Source organism: Stegastes partitus, unplaced genomic scaffold (genome assembly GCF_000690725.1).
Source record: "Stegastes partitus isolate 25-593 unplaced genomic scaffold, Stegastes_partitus-1.0.2 Scaffold236, whole genome shotgun sequence".
NCBI classification, from domain to species: domain Eukaryota; kingdom Metazoa; phylum Chordata; class Actinopteri; family Pomacentridae; genus Stegastes; species Stegastes partitus.
The window spans coordinates 511947-536748 of record NW_007577967.1 but is presented as its reverse complement, the minus strand read 5'-3'; positions in this window follow the sequence as shown (position 1 = coordinate 536748).

The window sequence follows — 24802 nt, the reverse complement described above, 5'->3', positions numbered from 1 at the left end:
TTGAGAGAACTGCAGCAGTGTGAAGGTGACTGTAAGACACCAGTTAAGAGTAACTCAAAATAATTTATCAACTTTAATGTACCAGAACTTGATCTTTACCGTTCTGTCAGAGGTTTGTGTGTGTGTTGTTTAGCCGTAGTCTCAAGCAGAGATGAGGAGCAGGTTATAGAGGTCTGGTAAGATGTTTTTTAAACCCTACAACCACTGACTTGTTTCTTTTTTTCATGTGTAGTTTTCAGTTCTAAGTGACGCAGACTCATCTAACATCGGTTGAGCCTTTTTTCTGTTTAATTCCAGATCTCAGCAAGAAAAAAAAAAAAAAAAAGTAGTACTAATGACGATAGCCAAAAAGCATTTGAAAACGGCCTCATAATTATTCTGTTTTCCTTCTGCCTTGGTCTAGGTCTGGTGGAGGTACATATCAAATTAAAACACTCCCTCCAGTGAAAATCAAGTTTTTCTGAAGTGTGTTAACATGTCCAGGAGGTGTTTGTTATGTGCCGGAGGACGCATGATGAGCAAAATAAGCAGTTAATGCCACGGCTGATCTTTTTCACCTTCAGATTAGAGGCAAAAACTAAGCTTCACACTTCCAGGGTTTTGTACAACATTATTCTGCTCCAGAATCAGTTTCTTGTTCAAACTGAATATTAAATCTTCAATTAAAGTAGAGCAGTTTTACAGTGTTTCAGTTGTAGGTGAGCTGGTATGCTCGAGCTGCAGCGGGGGAAGGGGTGGGTGGAGAGAAGGGCGAGTCATAATGTTCATACTCAGGTATAGTTTTACATTTAAGTCAACTTTTAAGGCTTGAAATTATTATTTTTAACCAAGTTTGGATGAATAAAATTTTGTTTTTAAATGTTCAGTTAATGCTACAAGAAGAAATTTAAAAACTATGATCTGTTTAGTACAAAACAACAAACTAGCTCTTTGGTGTAAGTATTAAAATAGAGGTTGAACTTTTTTTGAATGTATTTATCCTCTAGAATTGTGATTTTAAGAGAATCAGACGCTGTTTCTTGCTTGTGTTCTCATCCAGCACACAAACAACCAGTAAGGACTGCGGAGCTTGTAGTGGTGCGACAGCTAGCTTGCCAGTGGTTTCTCACATTAGTTTCTTGTAATGTTGTGACAGTAATGTAGGTGTTATCAGCCGTTAGGACAACAGAGGTAATGAGGGGTGACGTGGAGTGAGAGATGGAGGATAGGTGGAGGGCGGCCAGCAGAGTGTGAGTAAGAGGTTCAAGGTTGTGGTTGTGGATTACAGAAGAGGAGGTGGACGGCGATTAGAGTAATGCTTCAAACAAAGGTCACAGCACATATCTGGCTGCTCTTAATGTGAGCGAGGTGTGTAATTGGGATGTTAATGGAGAGGATAATGATCCAGCGCGACCCCTGTTGCCACCGTAGGGCCCCGCCACACACTCTGACTAACGCCGCTACCATCTCTTCTGTTAGCAGGCACGGAAAAGCGAGACCATTATTTCATGCAGAGTTAACAGGACCCCAAGCATATCATTATGGTGTGATTGTAGCGAGTTATTACTGTTTGCAGGAGTGCAGCTGACAAGGCCCCTGGCCCGCGCTTTCAGACCGCCAATTTACATTTCTGGTCAGCGCTGGCCGCCCGCTCCCACTGGCACTGTTCTCAATTCCACGCTCTGCTGCACGTGGATTTCCAGAAAAAGTATTGACAAATGAAAGGTTTCTTGCCAGAGTGCAATGTATCTTCTTGGAAGGAGATCCTTTTTTTTTTTTTCAATCTTTAAAGAAAAGCACAGATGATAGCGTTCTTTGAAATGTTTCTATGTGTTGAGGAAAAGGGTTTGAGATACCTGATAGGTTAAACGATACTGAAGCCAGCAATCATTTTCTCTTTGAATAGTCACATTTTTCAAGCGGTGGATGTCATTTTGGAATGAAACCTGTGATATTGATTACTGGATTCCAGGTCAGTGAGAGTCTGGAAGGTTTTTTTTTTTCTGAGATGGATGTGTGATTCAGGCAGACAGCAGGCAGCTGTTTGAAGCATTGTGAACTCTTAAGGACGTATTTCCAATGAAGCGCATGAAACGGCGCCAGAAATAATACGTTTATGGGTTGAAGGAGATTCGTATTGGCATCCGATAGTCCACCATTAAACAAAAAGACGAGTTGGAAATCAGGTTTGATAGAATTCTCGTGTTCTGGTTTGTTCGTAACTGTTACAGAGAAGAACAGAGAACTGTTGACTGGCTGTATGGCCAGCCGTCCTCACAGCAGGATTTAGGTACTCACATTAAATTAACCAAGAGGGAAGACACTGGTCCTTTTTTTAGCCTTGGTTCACTGGTAACTGAACCAAGTGGAAGTGAACCAAATACAAAATGGAACAAATGATCTACTGTGGTGGAGGACGTGTTCTGATCCTTTACTTGAGTAAAAGTCTCAACTCAACACTGACCAAAAGGTCTGTAGTTAAAATATTAATCAGAAAAATGTAAGTATAGTTGGGAAAGTATATTGAAAGTGTTAAAAATTATGTCCCCATTACTCTATTATTCATTAAATCAATAGATTTATATTGTTGTATAGCTGGTTGAGGTGGAGCTTATTTTACAGTTGATATGTATTGGACTAATGAAAATAAGATTATTTCACTATAAGCCTTAACGATGCTTGTTTCGTACGACAAACAGTCCAAAACTCAAAAATACTGAAAAATATCCACATTCATACCTACGGACATTTTTTAATTTATTTTTTTGGCAAACATTTAACAAAACATACAACAGAGTGAAGTGAAAAAATGAACAATCAAAACAAGAAATACCAAATTGTTATTTTTGTAAAACAATGGAAGATAATAGGGGTAGGCACAAGAGGACGAAATAATAATAAAAAAAAAAACAGTAAAATTAGCAAGGATAAGCACAAATAAAACAGGAGTAGGGAGAATCGGTCACAAGTGATTGGAATGTAGAGAAATCTGTTGCTTGATTGCTTGGATGAGTGAAATGTTTTAAGTTTCAGGTAAAAATCTTATGGAAAATAAATATAAAATAAAGAAAATAAAGAAAAACTAATAAGCAATTGAAGAAAAAGAAAATAAGAAAAAAAAATTAATAATCATGGTAGACATTATTTGTCAGGTTGGGGGGACGGGCTCACAGGGAACAGGTGTAGGGCTCTGAGAAGAAGAGGGGTCCAAGTTGCTTCAAAATGATGGGTTTGGTCTTGGAGAGCGGCGGAGGTTTTTTCCATAGATATGTATTCTGCTAGGATGTTAAGCCAGTGTGATGTGCTGAGTTTGTCTTGTTTTCCAGTTTCTGAGTATGGTCTTCTTGGCAGTGGTTATGGCTATAAGTATGGGTCTGGTATTATTGGGTGGTGGGTTAATTTCTGTGAGTAAACAGAGTGCAGGGGATAGAATAGAATCACCAATTAACCTCAACATGTTTTTGGACTGTGTGGGAGGAAGCCGGAGAACCCGGAGAGAACCCACGCTGCACGGGGAGAACTCCACACAGAAAGTCCCACCGGGACGCAAACCGGCGACCTTCTTGCTGCGAGGCAACAGTGCTAACCACTGCTCCACCTTGCAGCCACTGAAAAATATGAAATGGTAACACGGCGCATCTTCACATTTGTGATGCTGGAAACAACAAGTGACGATAAGCAAAATAGTTGACGACTGATTTTCTTTCAGTCAACTAATTGATTAATCGGCTAATCATTTCAGTTGTACTAATGCAGCCTCTACCGCCACCCTCTGATGAGCAGCTTAGTTTAGTTGCTCCAAAGCAGTGAATCAAGTTTCATAGAATTTTTTTCCTAAAATAAAATAAAAAAAAAAATTCTGTTTTACCAACTGATCGTACGTTGAATCGAACTCTCCAAAGTACCAGTGACCCCAGCTGTTTGATATAAACATGTGGTAAAACATAAAAATACTCCAACTACAAATACCTCAAATGAGCTCTTAATGGAGACACAAAGCATTTTGTTTCTTCTTCACCACTGCCAGACTATATTTGAGCAATTTAGTTTTTTCCCCATATCCCAGCAATTAGCTTTTTTTTTTGTGGGTTTTTCTAAATAAAATATTATCCTTTCCTCTCATACAAACTGCCCTAAATCACAATGCGTGGTCAGGAAAACAAAACTCCAGCAGGACTTTGCTCCGACGCCCTGCGGCTGTGCTTCAGACAAGACCACCAAAGGAGTGAAGAGACGCCAGACGATGAGCGGCTCTGACAGCCTCCCTCCAGTCACAGTGATCTCACTGCTTACTGGGAGTACTGGCACCTTGATCCACAACATGAGAGAAAGAGAGAGAGCGCAGAGTATGCCACACACTGCTCGATTCACCCCCTCAGATCCTCCCGAGACTCGCTCTGCATGACGGCATGCCACTATTTTTAAACATGCCGTCATCGGGATCACTCAGGCGCACCCCCCCCACCCCCTCCACCGTATACCCAGTCACCGGTGCTGAGAATCCGGGCCCCACCCCACCGAACTCAGCGGGGAGTCTCTGACTGCGCTCGCGTCGGAAAACCAACTCACCATGAATATTGAAAAGGGTTTTTAGCATGCAGCGCGCGTGTTTCTGTTTGTCTAGAGATTTAGAGCGTAGTGAGAAACGGCCTTGGTTCTGCCGGTGGTGCCGTTAACGAAACAACATGCATCTGGCTGCAAACTGCAAAATCTATACGGTGTGCTTAGCATCATACAGACAGGAAATGAGCTACTGCTACATGTGAGGCTAACCTGAAGGCGTGACGGGTGTCAGCGCGTGATGTGATAACGAGCTGAGTTCTGTGAATGAAACACACGGTAAAGCTGATTCTGAAGCTTCACCTTCATTCCCTGATGGTGTTTAGTTCCCATCTTAGCTGCCACTGGTGAATGAGAAGTTTTGATATTTGCTGCTTCGTGTTTGATTAATCCACAAACCACAAGCTGAGAAACACTTGTAATTGTTTCAGCTGATGAAAGTTTAAAGAAACCGACGCTTATTTGGTTTCTCTATTTGCAGGATGAGCGCACAGAGGGCAGCTAATGCAATGATTTTTGGTGTGTAATCCAGGATTAAAAGCGAAGACCTGCGATCCGAAATGCAAATAAATTGTCGCTGAAGTGGAAAGTTTGCTGTAGCGATGGGGCGAGTAAACAAGCGTCTTTATTTGTTTTGCCTGGTTCAGCAGATGCAGATCTCCGTTGATTAGCGGACTTGTTCTGCTGTTCTGCTCTCAGTTCCAGCCTCAACCGTCCTCATCTGTCTGAGGAGCAATAATGACGACAAACAAGCTGTGGTTCTGATTGACAAACAGATTCACCCTGCTCATGCTGTAGATAGTTTAAAATAAAACGTATGTAAAAAGATAAAAGTATTTGTAAAATTTAGTTAAGAATTTTACATTTTTGTGCAAATAAAGTCATAAAGAATCCACAGCTGTTATTCTAATGAAAGCTGTCTGTCTACAACTATAGTATAGATCTACGGCTGTTCTTTAGTAGCACAATTTTCAACATGTTTAGTTGGAGTCCAAAGGTTTTGTTTGTCTTTTTGAGCTACTGGATGTTTCTGGAGCACCAGCATCAAAACAAAGAGGCACAAGGCCTCACTCCTCCTTTCACTTTCATTTTTAGCCAGAAAGACTGTGTAGATGAGAGCCAACAAAAAAATAATCCAACCACAAACATACCTCATGTTGGTTTTAAAATGCTCCATAACAAGTTGTTGGCCGCTTGAGGTGCTCACGTCTGCCTGCTCCGCTCCATGTGTGTCTGTTTCCACAGTTTGTCGGACTGGAGCGGGACCATGTGTGAGGTTCACACAGGTTCAAAACAACAGTATGGATTCTTACAGTTGAAAATAAAAATAGATTTTAAATTTCACATTGGTTGGACTTTAGGGCACTGCATAAATTCTGGTCTGCACCCTTGTAAGAGTTTACAAGGTCCCTCCTGGTCTGTTAATAAGGGGAGGGCCAAATGTTTCAAAGGGAGGGACTCACATGCAGCCAAACTGGCTAAACGTAGAATAGAGAAGCTCTGGCATTTCTCTTTGACGTTTTCTGCTCTCTTTACATCTCAGATAGCTGTTTGCTATCACATTAAATTCCGTTTCCTGAGAGGCTGATGAAAACTGGCACCAAAACAAACTTGAGTTTTCTATCCCTGTTTTTGTTTGATTCATAGTAGTCTGACTAACTGGATATGGGCTGCAGGTATCAGCCTCCCACTGGCTGCTCCTGTCAGCCGGCTGTCTTTTCTCCTTCCGCTATCTGCGTGTTGCCGTTATCTAAATCCACTTTGCTGCAGGAAACCCCAACAACGATCTCCAGGCTAGCAACACACCACACTGAAAGTTTTGCATTTGGATCGTGTAGTAAGTCAGCTCTGATAGTTCTTTTTTAGTGGATTATCCTGAAAATATACAAATGTTCCACCACAAGAATTCTACCTGTCACTATTTTAGAGTGAACATCTGTGTTCTTTGCTTAGCTCCGCCCACAATGATTGTGATTGGTTTAGGGAAGGGGTGTCCAATCCTGGTCCTCGAGGGCCACAGTCCTGCATGTTTTAGATGTTTCCTTCTTCCAACACACCTGATTCAATTGATCAGCTCATCATCAAGCTCTACAGAAACCTGATAACGATCCTGATCATCTGATTCAGGTGTGTTGGAAGAAGGAAACATCTAAAACATGCAGGACTGTGGCCCTCCAGGACCAGGATTGGACACCCCTGGTTTAGGGAAATGCAAACTAACCAGAGTGTTTTCTCACCTATAGCAGAATAATTGTGTGGTGCAGCCAGACCATTATGTTGCACAAAACAGGCTGGCTAAGTACGATTAGATGCATAATATTTGAGTTACTGGTATTAAAAATATTCGTACAATGTAGTGAAACTCAGGAGACGGTTACCATAGAACAGCATGACCACTGAAAACAAGGGTTATGATATGAGCAGGTGAACCCCCATAAAACCACAACTAAAACCTTTTTCCCCCCTTTGGTGATGTCAGACTAATGCTGTTGCCCTGTATGCTTGCTGGATGTTACACTTAGGATCTTGAGTTGATTGCTAAGCACACTGCAGACTTTAAAGCTTTCAGGAACTTTTGTGATACAGAGACAAGCATGTGACAACCTTCATGCTCCAGCAGAGCTTTGGAAGATATTGTGTGTTATTTCTGTGGTAGTAAAAGCGGGAATGGGAGAGAAGTTGTGACTACAGAGAAGCAATCTGCCTCCTGGCGTAGCATTTCCTGGCTTTATTACAGAACGAAGGCCTCCGAGTCATAATATGTGATGTAGTAGTTGGTCCTAAAGTAACTGATTCATGTTGTGCCTGTTGAGCCCCAGAAACTGCTCATCTCGGAGCTGCTGTTTGTTTTTGTTGTCACCTAATTCATTCAGTTATTGCCTGGGGAGATTTGAAATTGTGTTGGCTTTGAATTTATTTTTTTTGAAACCAAACTGCGTGGACTTTCTGCTGAGGAATTACAAAGACATAACTGGATATCCCTCGGAAGCACTTTTCTTCGGTTATGTTTATTTAAAGTAAATTAAACTCGAAAAACGATTTAATCTGAATTTCAGTCCTGTAATTCCTAAAGCGCTCATTTTTAAAATCGCCACAGCCCTGACACTGACTCACACACATGTGTACACCTGGCGTTTCCTCTGTGGCAGGTGTGTAGCAGCTCGGAGTAATGATGCCTGGGAGGCTGGCTGGTTTTACGAGTGAACCCTGACTCTGAGCGTGCACCTCACCAGGCATCACACCTCTGTTTCAGACTGGACCTTATTAATTCACACCCGTACACTCCTTTTCCTTCCTCCCTCGCCCGTCTAATAGACCTGACACAGCTGGTTCACAGGTGAGCTGTGGCCTCACACGCCGCACAAGAAGAGCTCTGGATGTTTCTAAGTATTCGCATTTCAAAACAGATGGGAACTTTGCACAAAACGTGTTTTTCCAGTCGCCTCTCAACGTTTGAAATTCAGAGATGTGAGATGTTGATGCAGCAAGCCAACTTCAGAATCAGTAACCAGATGTAAAACCATAAATTGTGTAAAATAGATGGATGTAGCCTGAAGATCTGAAACATGAAGCCATCAAACAAGTGACTTAACCCTGATTTTTTTGCAACAACCAGCAGGGGGCAGTTTTTCTGGTTACAAGGAGAAGTAAGATTGTATAGAATACTATGAGAAAGTGCCTCTACTTCTTACTTAATGTTTTACCTCAGTAAACATTTTCTTAATGAGTGTGTGGTCTCAGTCGCTAGTTTTAAGTCTTGTTGAATACAGAAATATGTTAATTTTATAAATTATGGTCCCATTTACTGTGAAATAGACAATAGAGGATGCTATGCTTCACACTTGCTACCCTACTACCATATAGGTGTTCCTCATGTCCTTGGGTTCAGATCTACCCTGTGCTCATCATGCTGATTATAAAAGAAGCCAGCGACCAAATTCAAAGCTCAAAGCTTTTAAAATGACAAACCAGTTGGTGGCGTCTCAGTGGCTACATCAGTTTTGTATATAGTACCTGTGTGAACCAGAGTCTAGATGACAGATAAAGGACTGGTAATGGTGACAGAGGTGGACATTCATTTTTTAATTTATGTCTAGTTATTTGACATTGCAGAGAGCTCGGTGGTTGAACTGATCTTACTTTCATGTTTGCTAGCGCCAGAGGGTGGAACCAAAAAACGAATAATTGAACAACCAAGATACAGCATTATTTAGGAAGTTTCAGGGGTGGTGGGAGAAGACGTAGGGTAGCCATTCTGCAATGGTTCCAGTATTTATGCTAAGCTAAGATGATTGACTCCTGGTTGTAGCTACATGATGCCTTGGGTTGTGCAACAGATCAACATAACCCTAAAAACATACAAACTGGAGCTTTGTAGCATCAGATAAATGTCGTAACATGGTGTAGTTCAGCCCAAACCACGAGCCTTTTCTAAACCTGACTGATTTGTTGAATAAACTTAATCAACATAATCACTGAAAATAATAAATAATAAAAATAAACACAGAGTAAAACTGAAAGTCACAATGACACAAATGAAGCTATAACAGTGGTCCTAGACAGGACGACCGACCCTTTTGACCTCCAAAAGCAGACATTGCCCCCCTTTAAGTGCTAAATCGTGGCTCCACGGCCATTAAATGAAGTGATAACAGCCGACGCAGCCTTCTAGACAATGGAGGAGATCCCTGCTGGCCTCTATGTATGGAAATGATCTGCAATGATAACAGCATTTAATGGGCTGATAGTATCTGAAACAGGTGTTTGAACATGTGATCTGTATCTAGATATGTTATCTGGATACTGAGTGATGGGTCTTTACATTTATACCTGATGTTACGATCTCATTATCTTGAAGGACCTTTTTCACAACAGACGTAGCTGGAAAAGCCCAGTTGTACTGATAAGATTATACATGACTGTGTTTCATTTAGGTCAAGTAGCTCCAGTGTTTGGTCATTATCATGTCTTAGAAATCTAATAATACTGGGCCATCCTTTACAAAATTTGTGCTTCTCCTGCACTGACAAGTCAAAATAAAAAGGGACAGAGTTCTTTCTAATCACAATATGTACATTTGTTAGGTGGGGTTTGCTCACTTATCCACAAACAGGGTCCACCCTGATATCCATACTCCCATAATAAATAGTAAGCTAGAAAAGATTTAATCCGTCCCAATGCATGGCATGTTAAAAATATCCAGATGTCCTGCTACATCTGGGCAGATCTGTATGCAAGTCAGCATGCTTTCCTGGTTTACTTTGACCCTGTATGTGTGCAGCTACGTTACAAACGTCGGGCCGTCACGCACGACTATAAACAAATCTGAGTCTCTGGCAGCACACAGATGTCCACTCATTTCACACTACAGACTGCGACGGTCAAAGTTTAATGCACATTATTATGACAAAGTAGTCAGTGTGAGCTTTTTTTTTTTTTCCCTCCATTGCCGAGCTCATGCTAATGCTGCTTACCTGTTACAAGCCTGGTTGGATTCTGCAGGAGCAGGTGGAGCGTGGCAACCCTTTCATCGTGTTTTTGAATTGCATTTATACCTGTGTGAGACCTGACCATCTACAAATGTGCCTTTTCGATTGTATTCTGATCCCAGTGTGTGCATGTACACCTTCCCACTGCTTTAATTAAGATGTCTGGATAGGACTGCACAATAAAACAAAACATGTGAGTGTATATGATTTTGGAACTGGTTCTCAAACTCTGAATTGCGTTTTTCTTTCCTTCGTGTGGCCAAGAGGGCTGGACATCTGAGTTAAATTTAATAAGAGACCTGAGGCGCGGTTTGTTACACATAAATGAAATGACACCAAACAGGACCTGTCTTACGGCTCCTGATTTGCCTCGACTACAAAGCGAATCTCGGTGAACCAGGTACGAGATGTCAAGTCTTCACAGAGGCTCAGAGCGAATAAAAATCACAGGTGTGGTTTTTGCCTGTAGTGCTGTCTTCTTGTTCCAGACTGTGATTATCCTGTCTTCCTGTCCACGTCTCCCTCCTCCCTTGTTGAAAACTCATCTCTCGACTTTTGGTTTTCAGCCGTCTGTCCACACGCCTTTGTTGTCTCTTTCCATCTCCTCTGAGAGTCAGATTTAAAAGGCTCAGCGGCTGCATCTGAATGGCGTCCACATCCTCCCCCTCCGACCTGAACATAATGCATCCCCCCCCTCCCCGTCTTCGTCCCTCCTCACCTTCACCTCTCTGCCGACCTTCCTCCCCCAACATGGAAGCCGTGAGCGCGGCGTGGCCTCTCGTAATTCAATTCAATATCGGTCCTGATCCTGCACATCAACAAGTTCACAGCTTGTGAATGACATTGGTTCAACTGTTGAAACGCCCTCCTCCTCGCTTCCTTCTTCCCTTTCCTTCCAGGGTTTAAGGGGAGTTTGATCTCTTGCTTTGTCGTGAAAAGAACCGTGTTGCTGTTGGATACAGAAATTGCCAGAAAATTAGATTTACTGTTGTATTATTTGGGCAGGTTTGAGGTTGGAGGTTACAATACAGTGCAGGGAAAAAATGATAAACTAGCTTCAATCAAAGGCGAAGCCGTGAAAATTAAATTACTTTCCCTGGATTTTTTGCTTTAATCTCATCCCACACAAACATGTTCATGAGGTGTTTGCTCATCACATGGTGTCTCTTTCAGACACCCCATCAGCCATGTGCTAGAAGTCTGCATCTGGTGTTAGCTTTGCCGCATTTGCATGGTGTTGGCATGTAATTTAAGATACATGACCGTGCATGGAAATTTAATTAGATTGCTTTTTTTTCAATGTGAATTCACCCCTCGTTGGAATTTAATTTGCACCAAACAACCCCTGGGCTGTTCATTTTTGCGTGACAGGCAGACTGACACGCATTAGGTGCCTCTCCATGTAGCGCTGAGCTGCACGTCTGGCATTACCCCTTTTTTACCGCCACTGTACCGGAGTTGCCTTTTATTTAATGCAAGCATTAAAATCCCATTTTTCAGAGCTGCTTCTGTCACCAGGTCCTTGCTTTATGTGGTTATTGTTTACAGTACCCTGTGCCAGCTGTTGTTCTTTCCGTCTGCTCACAGTCTACGATATGAAGCAACGCTGAAGCGCCCTTTGATTAGCTTTAACGCAATACACAAGAGCTGCCTATTTAGTTTCACCTACAGATATCTTCGGCTCATTGACCACTCTCCCACGGGAGCCAAAGATGTTTTGCTTTGCAATATTGATTTCTGCCTGGTAGGTCGGGCTCCAGATCCTGCTGCTTTATGAGGGGGGGTTGATACCACATGGAAAACATCAGAATCTGTCTTGGCTCATGTCAGCAGTGTTGGCCTTCTGGCATTCTGAATTAATAGTTAAAGGATTTTGTTCCATAAAGGCCAGCCATCCATCTTTTATAGTCAAATTCCTGCTTAAAATCACAACAGAGTTGCACCCAAATTGCAACAAGATGAAGAGTCTACAGCTCCTGTTAGCATGTTCTTGTTCCTACTGTTCACAAGGCAACGTTTTTTTACGGTCATTAGCTATTGTTTTAACATTTCTTAGTCATGAACCACAACATTTTACCTGCTGATAGTTTGGAAGACAAGTTATGGGGTTTCACAAATGTGCTTACCAGATTTCATGGCAGTTTGTCCAATAGTTGTGGAGACTTTTTATTTAAAACCACAAATATCAGCATCATTGTGGTGCTAAAGGAAACGTCAGAGGATCACCAAAGACCACCAAATGATTCCTCATCTGGAGTTTTTCCATTGGTGGAAGAAGTATGCTTTACTTAAATAAAAGTACTAATTAAAACTGTAAAAGTAATCTATTACAAGTTAAAATTCTGCATTGAAAATGCTCCTTCATTAAATGTATTATCATCAAACATACAACATACAACATACATATAAAAACATCCTCAGTGCATTATAATGTCCTTTGTGGATGTTGTACAGTTATATATTATATAATGGTATTGTTATTATTAATGCATTCATGTAAAAGCAGGATTATATTGTTGTTGGTTAATGTGGAGCTCATTATGAACTATTTGCAACCAGCTGCAATAAATGATTATTTTCATTATGGTTTAATCTGCTAATTACTTTGTTCCATTAATTTATATATTATTTGTTTTTTAAGATTCTGAAAATAGTGAAAAATGCCCTTACAACTGCTCTTAAAGATCATTACAGTAGTACTTGTATAAATTGTTGGGTGGTTTCATACTTTAAAACTTCTTCACAGTCTTTTTTTAACAAAAACTCTAGTTTATAACTGGTACAGCTGTCAGATAACAGTATAATAAATATGTGATGCACTGACTCTATATGAGGATGGACAAAGCCTCTGTCGTGTCAACCTATAGGTTTCCTGAAAAGAGCTTTTAAAACTGAGGGCCATTGCCGTCTTGGTAGTGCCTGTCACTTTGTCCCAGCTGATCTAAAAATGATAGGCAGTGGAACACAAGGGGAGCTGAGGGAGGTGAGCTATGAACTGACCCACCTGTTACTAAAAGGGGCCATGTCCTTGGTTATATATCACTGTAAGTCTTAATACAATTTAAACAGGTGAGCTGCATCAAAATTCTGACTGGTTCAGTTTTTATGTGTGGAAATGAGCTGTAGAGGCTGTTTTTCTTCCTACCCTGTGAACATGTTTATTTCTGCTGTGAGTTTCTGCTCCATTGGGATCTATGGGGGCTGACTTGTGTTTGGATGCAGCCTCGAGTGGCCATTCAACAAACTGCAAGTTTTCATGTTTCTGTGTTTGCTTCATTTTAACCCTAGAGGTTGCCATATAAGTTGAACTTAAAAGTAAAGTCAAATTGAAAAGAATGCTAGCAAAGTACCTCAAATGTGTAATTAAGTGCAGTACCTGAGTAACAACTATTTAATTCAAAAGTTTGGCCACTTGCACTCGGAGAAGTCTTTGATGTGTTTTAGTAGGAGTGAACAGTTTGACCTATTGCTGGTTCTGAATGAAAAGTCATGTTAACACCACAGTAAATAAGATTCAGTGACCATATCAGTGTGTACAAAATGTCATTTCAGTCCATTCAATATTCGTAGGGCTGTCCAACAACCATTACCACATCACCCTTCCTCAGCCCCAGTCACTGAAAAATGACCAATTTCCCCTCACAGACAAAACAGGAAAGAAAACATGCCATGTATAGCACTTATATGGAAGTCCACGCAGCCTTTAGCAGGCAAACATTTCAATTTTTGAGCGAATGTTTGGCCGAGCATGCAAACCCGGCCGTCTGATTTCCCCTCGTCCAGCCTGGCTGTCATGTAACATATCATACGGCCTCCACGCGGCCTGGCTGTCCTGTATTGATTGGCTGTTGTGTCTCAAGTGGCAGCCAATGTGATAATGCTTCACAATCTCCCAAGACAAGTGGTTCTCTGTGTCAAAGGACGTCAAAGGGCCTTGGGGCCCAAATTGAAATGGATCCATGTGTTGTATACGTCAAAAGAATACAATTGATGTGACTTTGTAGTGAATGCCTGCTGTTGCTTCGGGGCAAGCTGAGCGTTCAAATACACATGTATCAGATTACATAATTTCCTTGTTGCTTGTGGTGAAACGCTGAAGACTTGCCTGTATTGGTATGGACAGATTAAATACTTAAGGGAGGATTTTGACAGTAGCTACCTCTGTAAGCTGTCACTGTGTTAGATAACGAAGGGGTTCTGGAAACTGGTCACTGTAGCAAAACAAACCTGCGGGGTGATTGATCGCTTTTGAGAGACTCATTTTGCAATTACAGCGACCTCGCTTTGGCCTATCACACAGCTAATACATTCAACATGTGACAGGATGTATTGATTTGAAATTGTTTTATCACAAGCCAGCCAGTTAATTATCAAGTGGAGGGGGAGGATCAGCAGTTAGCAAATTCACCATTTAAACACAAGAAAAAGGCGGTTTAAAGACACGTCTACATGGAAGTTAACCGAATAGGTGTGTGCAAGTTGAAGCCAGAGGTCCCTATGAGATTTAAACTCACGGTGTCTTTGTAAATACGCGAATTAAGCTTTAATGGTGCTGTTTGTTCTGCAGGAGAGCCGCCGCACGAATGGCTCAGAGAGAGGCCAATAAGACCCCTTCCTCCAGAAGGTATTCAAGCTGCATTTTAAATTATTCATAACAGCTCTAATCCTCTTGATGTAGCTTTTATTAGCTCTTCTTATTTATTGTTGTTTCCCTGTGACTCGGGGGGGAGGACTGGAAAAAGGCCCTTCTGTATTACATCAGTAATAGTTTGCGTGTAATTAGTTCTTTGTCAACGTTTCTGACTTTATTCCATGTTCCGACGCCGGGCTAATTAACTCGCAGTTTCACTCCGCCCTGTCATTAAAGGTTCTCAGATACATGACTTAATTTGGTCTTATAGGGAATTGCTTGTCCCCCCTCCTCCTCCTCCAATTGCGTTCTGTTGCATTTAGTGAAGTAACCCCGGTACGTAACCCAACCCAGCTTTCATTACCATCACTGTAAAAACCATCTCCTTAACGCACAGGCAGTTTTCCATTTTCCTCTTCATTAAGTAAAGGAAGTGCATAATCTGGCTCATAATTTACCGTCTTTGCTAATGTTTTGCACCATCACTGAAGGAATTAACGCAAATAGTATGATTTCCTCTGCCTCGGCGTCGCATCGGGTTAAGTTCGCATCGCGTTTAACAATTGCTCACCGAGGGAGCCAATTTATATTTATCTCATGTGTGTGGCTTCATAGGGATCGTTGACAGTATTCTCCATGCATAATGGTTCCATCAGGGTCTTTGGAGAGGAAAGGATTGGGATGCACTGGGAATTAGTCTTTGCGCAAGAGACCGGCTGATCAACCATTTAATATGTTCTAGTGGTCTTCACATCCCCCTTCCCCCATGAATCACATCCCTCTCATCCCATATTTACCCAATTATCCTATTGTGATAAAAAAAAGTATAGGAGAAGACAAATTAGCCCCTTTACCTCATTGCACAGTTCCTATTAATCCCCTTTCTTTTGCTTCTTCTTCATTCTTTAATCCTATCTTTTCCCATATTAACACACAATGGTATTGATTCTTCTCATTGTTGCCAGAGCTCAGCCGAGTTGCACCCACTCCAAGTAAATCAGGATACTATTGGCTGAGATGTAAGCCAGTTAAATGTATTTTATCTTCCTGTGTAACATTTTATTTTCAACAAAGAGGCATATAAAAGAACCCATTCCAGCACTGTTGCCTAGCAGCTCCAGCTCACACTGCATCCACAAACAGCCGGTGGAAATCCTCTGAGCAGTCACTTAGCTGCCAGGCACAGGTGTAAATGTGCATTAAGGGCTTGCATTATGCACTTTTTGTGCGTGTGGTTTAATTGCCAGATATGCTGTGAATTCAACACAAAAATAAAGCACAATTTGCCAACAAGTTTCGTAACTAAAAGTCAAGTGAGAAGGAGCCCGTTGAGGGAAGGCGACGAGTGCTGCATAATGGCTCGATTGGATGGAGTTCAGGTATGGTCCGGATTGCCAATCAGGACCAAGCTGTGATGTGTTAATTGAAGGTATGTGCTTGTCCTACAGAAATCTGTTTCCTGTTTGAGCTTCACAACAAGCAGCTCCTCTGGATCTGAGGACTTGTACTGATGCACTGTGTTTGGAAATAGAGTAGGCATTAATCTGTTTTACATGAACATGCTGCCATCATTCTATGAAATGTCAACTTTTACAACATAGAGAAGAAAGCTAGAAACCCCATAAGTAGATGAAATGCAGAGATATATTCCCTATAAATAGATCCTCGAGCCCTTCAGAGGCAATAGCACTGAGAAAAATACACATATTAAGCAGATATCATTTAACATAGTATGTAGGAGAAGATAACATTAATAATAGATTCCACTAAGAAACTGAATTGAAAGCAAACTGCATCTATGCTATCAGAAAGTCAGTTAAACCGTCTGAAACTGTTGGAGAACCTTTCGCATTCCCGGAGCAAAGGGCGCGCAGCAAAGCTAGATGTGAAGCCACATTTTACACCTTTTGAACTTAAGTCAGTGAAGTTTATTTTTAGCAACGTCTTTGTTCCCATCAGGTGATCAACTTCCCGTGTCATTAACACTCGTCTTGACAAGCTGTCTTTCTGCAGAATGGCGTCTACACATCTGTAGTGCCTCCACAGGCGTGAAACAAGCAGATGGTGAACGCTGTCAGTCTGCAGCAAGCAGTAAAAATGCTTGATGTTGGATCAGGCTTTGTCAGCTTTGCTTTCTATTATTTAGTTTCTAATTTGGGTCAGCACAGAGGTTTTTGTAGTTGCATCACAGCGAGGGGTCAGGGTTGGATCCTCACCAGGGCCGACCAGGGCTTATGTGTGCAGACTGAATAATGTGCTTGTTGAGGTTTTCTCTGGATGTGTTTCTGCTTCACCCCACAGGATTGCAAATGAGTCTGACATTGTCTTTCTTAAAGGGTTTACCTCAGAACTTTAGTGCATTATGTTTTACTGCATAACTGGCTGAAGTACAGCTTCAGGTGCAGTGAAGGCTTTTGGGAGAGGGAATGCCAGTTTTGTGGGTATTTGGTTATGAATCAAAAATTCAAAATATCACCTGACACTGGTGTTAGATGAAAAGAGTACCTTGTTCATCATGTGGGGGCAAGAATGTCCATGCATCCATTATCTATACACCGCTTAATCCTCATTAGGGTCGCGGGGGGGCTGGAGTCTATCCCAGCTGACTTAGGGCAAAGGCAGGGGACACCCTGGACAGGTCGGGGTAAGAATGTATAAACCAAATTTCATGACAATCCATTTAATAGGAAAAAAGAAAAAAAAAGACCTGTTGATGGTGCAGATAAAATGTATGGAGAAGCCTCAGAATTAGAGGATTTTATCATGTAGGTAACAAGAACATCTATACAGAATGTAGTAGAAATTCATCGACTGATTGTTGAAGTACGTCTCTTGGGAGCAAAGCAGTCGACCAGCTCATCCACAGACACGCTGACATTGCTATCTCAGGGCCAATTCATTATATGTATTAGGTTTAACATTTAAACAAATCAACAGTCTTGATTTATTTAATAGTGCTGGCCTTTACGTGAATCAGTAACCTGCTAACCAACCCTCAGGCCCTCGCTGTTGGCGATAAAGCGAGTAATCCATCGTCCTCAAGACGCTAATTCCATCACACGCCCCTGACCTCGACCTGAGCGTATGCTCACCAGTGTCACAAAGATGGATCGGGAGAAAATGAGATGTAACAGCACAACAGGGAGGCGGGGAGAGGTGAGGGAGGGCTGGGTGTGGGGTGTGGGGTTGCTGGGGAGGTTCAGTTGTCAATCCCTTCCTCCTGGCTTGCCGCTCATGTCTGCCCATTACCAGGGTGGCTGGCCTTCATCATGTAAGCCATCTCTACATGATGTGGTTATTAATGTGCCTGGTTAGCATTCCATTCTGCCCGTCTGCAGCCTGGATTCATTGTGATGGCAGAGCCGTGGTGAATCCTGCACTGGCCTGGACACCTTAGTAACAGTATGGAAAAGATTTGCATGTTGGAGAAATTCTTAGTTTGGAAAGTTGAGAGTGTGAAGTCTCGGTACACAAACAAACGAGAATATGAAATGGAAGATTCCATTAAAAAGTGTTGGGTACTGAACTCCCTCTATGGCGCAGAGGACATCCACTCAGCCAGCCAGGATGCTCAGACAAGCTGCCACTCTCAGCTTCAGTTCCCCCAGAGAGCCCTTCTGGATGTTCATGCTTGCCCAGAAACAGCTGGGGCCCTGGTGAAGCATGTTAATAGTGGTTAATTAACAACACCAGAGGTTAGTCATGTCCCAGCCATGTTCTCATTCAAACAGAATGAATGGACAACACCAGTGGGTGATGACTTTCTCTGGTTCTCTGTGTCGATAACTCCCAGGACAGCACTCTGCATTGTCATTCTGAGGCTGATGAAGAAAAAGGACGACCAGTTGGTGACGTTTTACTTGTTGTGTTTTGTTGGGAACTAAAGACTTGATGTAAGTGAATAAACAATATGTCTGTGTGCTTTGCAATGGAAAAAAAGCAGGCTATAAAAGAAATCATGGGTCTATTTCATGTCAGAGTGAACGGATATAAAATAATCTCAAAGAATTTAGATGTCATTTGTCTCTCTGGTTACAGTCCCCTGCTCCACACAGCTCACTCCGGTGGGTGTATCGGGTTTTGAATACTAAATGACACGAGTACATACACTTGCACACACTTTCCCATTTGCGTTGCATCTGTTTCATCTTTAAAATCTAATACCTACGTGAACCTGGTGATTGTTGGAGGATGAAATCTGTCCTCGGCAGCTTTTCCACCCTGATGAGTGTCAGTGGGAGCAGTGGAGACACCAGAGCCTGTCGTTTTCCAGGCAGTATATCCTGCTCTGTTTATACAATGCTGTGTTCAATCGCCTGGAGTTATGATGCTACCTGTTTTATGCCATCGCCATATGGGGCCTCTTGAAAACGCTAATATAGCACATCTCCGGCCAAGCAAAGATGTATAAAGATAGGCACAGTATATGCAGCAGATCATTGGGCCTTTTCACACATTTTTGTTCTGGTGAGGTGACGATTTTGTTTTATTGTAATTAAGGGCTGCGTTCATTGTCAAAACAAACAGTTTTGAGGTAAAGTCATAGCATGTGTTTCTGCATTCTGTTGTTGGTTTGTAAAACTGCATTTCTTACACAGGAAGTGGCTTTTTGCAGTAAAGGTTTGCCTTTGAGCAGCCTGTCCTGGTGATCACAGGGTTTACTGTCCTGGTCCACTTAGTGGCGTTGGACTTTAAATCTGTTTTTGCCAACTTGATAGCAGAAAAAGTCAGAATGCAGCTCTTTATATGTACATAGTTAACAGGTTGTAGTTGGTGTAGCTAACTGGTTAAAGTCTGATGTGAAGTCAGAAAAATGAACTCAAACACATCATACTTTACTTTTTTTGGGTGTTTGATCCAAAAAGAAAACTCACATGACTCTCATTTTCTGAGACTGATCTACAAAATTGGTCTGACAGAAAATACTTTACTCCGATTCCATTTTGTTGTTGTTGTTGTTGTTTTATCTGTACGACAAGGAGTTTGTTGACATGCAGTGGAACAGGAGAGAAAACCTGCAAGGATGATTCGGTTGCAAAAAAAAAAAGAATGTATTGTCAATTCTCAGGCTGCACAATTTATGGACTATTAATCAAAATAGTCACTTTTTGCTTCCCACAATGAAATGAACACAACTAAGTGTGATACTGACTTTTAAAATGCACTTCTCCCTGCGCTCATAGCTCATCACAACCCGTACAGACAAAACTACTGTTTTATTTTGTGTAAATCTGACATTACTACGCCTTATTTCACTCTTCTTAAATTCATTTTTTAACACATACCTCTCTGAGCTGCTGCACTGCAGTAACTAATTGGAGATTCTCTGTGCACAGCTGCCTCACTAGTGTCTGTAAATGACCCAGGTTAACTGGGTATAAGATGCTTGCCAAAATTTTCCAAGATTTTTTTTATTGTGTACTCTTATATTAATGTTCATAATATATTCATTTCTATACACCGCTTAATCCTCATTAGGGTCGCGGGGGGGCTGGAGCCTATCCCAGCCGACTTAGGGCGAAGGCAGGGGACACTCTGGACAGGTCACCAGTCTATCACAGGGCCACTGTTCATAATATATTTCATCTTAAAATGTTCACATGACTTTTATTTTGAAGACGGTTGTATGGTTTCCTTTTCCTGTTCACTCTGGAGCATGCTCAGTTGAGCTCAGCGGAAGAAAAGAGACGTTAAAGACGTTAAACGGTTGTCTACATGAGAATCCGTTCTTAATGCATCCTATTCTTATTAGTACCTAGCTGGAAGGCGAACAGCTCTTACGATGTCTATGGTGTCTGTCAATAAATGGGTTGGAATACCCACACCATAGTACATCAGTTCTCACGGAGTACTTCGTCTGAATTAAGTCCGGCTAGGATGCTACAGTGTCCACTATAGGCTGCATTTGAGGTGTTTAGGAAACATCAATCACATGCAGTGTCTACTGATAAGCAGATGTTTAGCAAATGAAGAATTTCAATACATTTTATTTACATTTGTGCTTCAAGGAGCTGCTCTGAATTCACTTATTTTAAGTCTTGTTCTGATGCAGACTTCTATATATTCTCTGCTCAGCTGAGTTCTGGTTCCTGTTAATTCCTTGAGGACAACAAGTGAAACTCAAAGCTTCTGGATATCTGAATCACCGTTCCAACATTAGCTAAGCTGGTGAAGTGTTTGTCACGAGGAGCTGGGTAGGTAGCATGCAGCTCAACCAGTGAATTAGCTGGATGTTTAGCTGGAAACAGCTGGCTCCTGCAGCTGGAACCGAGCCAAACAGCAAATGTGCTGTAAAACCAACACAATGAGGCAAATGAAGCAAAAAAACATCTGTAGAGCTGCAGAGTGGTTTTTACTTCTGTGTGTGTGTGAGTGTTGCAATGACATCATCCTTTCTTTTATTCCTAATTTAAAGTTTCAACAATGGATTTTTGGTCAATGTATGGACACTTAGTATGATAAAATATATTGTTTTAGATCTCCAAGTGAATCACAGGACTATGGTGAATGTTGTAATTTAACAAATGTAATTTCTATATTTTTGTATGATTTCTGCCACGATGTGATGACGTAATGCTTTAATGTGCTTGATTAGCTTCTAACAGCCATCTCTTCATCCATAAACAATTTCTGAATTACTTTTTTGCACTAAACTACACGCACCATAATGAATCTGTTTATCCACAACACCCAACACAACTGCCAAAAAAATAAATAAAATCTGTTGACCTAAATCAAAAAAAAATTGCCTCTTTTGCATTCGGGAAATAATCTCCAGTGTTTCTCCTGTGAGAGCCGTACATAAAACGAGCTGTTGGCCCTCTTACTGGCGGCCTGCCCGGGAAGCCCTTACGTTTAATTGGCCTCCCGTTTGTTTTGAGCTGCACCCACCCATTACGATCCCTCATAAACGGGATAGCATAAAAACCAAACTGCACCTGGGCATCCAGACGCAGAGCGAGTGAGAGGTGCTCTGCTGCTAATGCCATTAATCGCCCCGCAGGAAAGACCCCACATATTTCTCTTAGTTATGGAAACCCTTATCTTTGAACACAGCTCACCCGTAACCGATTTCAATTTGGCGACTCTTCAAATGTCCTCCATTATAGCCACTAAACCAGGAGGCGAGGGGATCGCCACCAGCCATAATGAAGGGAAAGGTCACTTCTAATAACAAGCGGTTAATTAGATTTGGCTTTTTTTTTTGTTTTGTTTTTGCATTGATCAAACATCAGGGATGTGAGGGATTCCTTATCGCTTTTTTTGCCGTCAAAAATGTCATTATTTTTTATTAAAGAACCACATCTTTTTGCATTTTAAAACTCATTTGCCGCAACTTGCATACAATTTGCATTGCGTCTCAAAGCACTCCATTAACTTTCAGATTTATTTCCCACCTTCCAGGCAGCCATTCGTTTTGGTATGCTGCGACAGTAAGTATTTTTGAGGGAGGTAATTCATCACAGTCAACATTTAGTTTGGTTCCTCTCTGTCGACTGCCAAACAGCAACTTCCGTTTAATCCAAGGATATCCAATTTGCATGATAATTTTCACGTATTTTACTCTCTTCTGGGTTTGGTTTTGTGACAGCGCGTCTTATAAATTCAATAACTTTTGAGCAAACCTGTTGTTTGCAGTCTCACACTCTTTTTCTAAAAATGTTTCCTTTCCAGACAACCTTCACCTTTTTGTTTTTGTATCTGGAGCTTGTGTGTCAGACGGCACATCATGAGCGCTCCTCTCCTTAAGACGCACCTCTGACACATCATGTTGTTTTTAATGCGTTTGCAAGAGCAGCCGTCGTATTCTTTTTCAAATATTGCGGCGGAAACGAAGCGCTTCTCGTACTCCAGGCGGGTTTAACCTTGCGAGCTGTTGTTGTGCGTGTCCCAGGGTGGAGGACGACCGGCATGTCGCGCCGTTCCCATCAAACCCCTGCTTGGCTCTTAAGTGCCTTTCAAACCCGTCTCTCTCCCCCGGTATCCTCATCACTGTTGACAGACCTCAAACATCTTCCTTAAAAACTCGACAGACTCGCGGATTCTCGACTATTGTGCTGTTTCAGGAAAAATAAAAACTTTAAAGTGGCTTTTGGAGACCAAGCAGCACATTCTGAACATTTCGTCTCTGTTGACATTGTGTGTAAACTTGGCCTCGGCCTCTTGGGGATTACTGTGTTGGAGGGGAATGAAAGTGGTGTTAGAACTGGAGATTTAAATTAAGATTTTTTTATTTTTTTTCCCCCCACCTGTGTTTTCTGGCGGATAGATGGGTATAATCCTCACAAGCAATTGATTTTCAGGAGCGGTGCAGAGGTAGGATGCAGCACCTTGGTAGGGAATATGAGGGATGAGAACAATTTCCACAGCCAAACAGAGTTGACTCAGAGTTTATTGCCTTTTTTTCTTCCCCCCCGAAAACTTTCCAGAAAACGTTTTTTGTGCTCAACGTTGCTTTAATGTCCTGCTGCATCGGGTAAACTCCCGGTCACAGCGTGGTACAATACTGGTGGGATTCTGTTGGGGAGGAAGGGGAGACTGCTGGGAGCTGTGGGAGGTAGCAGGCTGTATGAAGGTGGATGTTCCTGAACAAATCACTCCAAGGATCTGCAGCATAAGATATTTTAAGCTGTCCGAGTGTGAGGAATTCAAACCGCGCCTTGTCTTTTTATTGTCTTCAGACTGACGGACTTTAAGCAGAGAATGTGTAAAGAAAACTGTGACTAAACCAAGATGATAATCATGTGTTCTGAGCTGCTTCCCTGGGAAAATGTAAAAACAAAAATCCACTTTGTTTTCTCTGCTTTCAGGATCTTTGTTGCACTGCTGCCTGCTGTGATAAATGCTGATCCGAGGTTTAAGGAGGAGCCGTGAAGGAGTCCTGGATTGATGTAGGTTCAACCCCTTTTCACTGAACCCATTATCTCATTATCTCCTTCTTTCTATCTCCTTTGCTTGACTCTGTTGTGTTGGACTGCATCACAGGAAGCGCTACAGTAAGGATACAGTCTTTGTGCAAGGCTGTGTAGAATAGCATTGTCCCCGTGTCAGGATCTTCAGATTTCAGATTGCTTTTATCTGCTGGTGGTTTGCGCACAGCGGAGCCGGCTTCATGGCTGCTAGCTTACAGATTTCATTTATGCTCTTTCATGTACATACTCAGGGTGAAAACATTCACTTGTTCTGTATGCCACATTCATTTATCACAGCGCTGCCGCTATGGACTACAAGAGTGTCTGTAATGGTGTTTAAATAGAACGTTATGATGTGATTTAATGTATAAGAGGATCAAAGTGGAACACCTGCTAATTCATAGTGTTATAACTGAGCTCCAGACTAACAGATTACATTGGCTTCACTGGTTAGTTTCACTTTATATTTTGGTGTAGCTGTGTATTTATACACTATACGCATTATCATTCCCATACACACTGTTAATTTCTTATTAAATTATGAAAGTCCTAGTAAACAGGAATAAACGTTCAGATCATCTTTTAGTTCTTTTTCATCAGGGTGATCTGAGACCTACAGTTAGTTTTAAAAAAAAAAAAGTAGCTTATCTTTGGCTTTGCGGGGGCAATTTTTTGTTTTTGTGTGTTTGGTGACATTAGAGAGGAAGGTACTTACAAAAATCCAGATTTCATCTTTTTATATACATTTAAATGTATTTTTTTATTTGCATTTCATTCATATATATGTAAATAATATCTCTATTAAAAATGTACAAATAAATTAATTAACCAACAATCTAAATAACTAAATAATTAAAATAAACTAACAACTAAGTAAATAACTAAAATAGCTACATTTAAAAAAACTAACTAACTAACTAACTAACTAACTAACTAACTAACTAACTAACTAACTAACTAACTAACTAACTAACTAACTAACTAACTAAAAGAAAGAAAGAAAGAAAGAAAGAAACACAAAAAACAAAAAGCTCAACCCAGTGTGGAGGTTCTGGTACCAGGCTGGTTTTGACCACCTATAGACGATAAACAAGTTGATGGATTTTACTAACATCCATTTTTAATATTTTTTTTTTTACATGAATTAAAATGTATTTTTAAATTTATTTTTGAGTTTAGTTTCATTTTATTTTATGATATTAATAATTGATGGTATTAAAATTTGAGTCAAA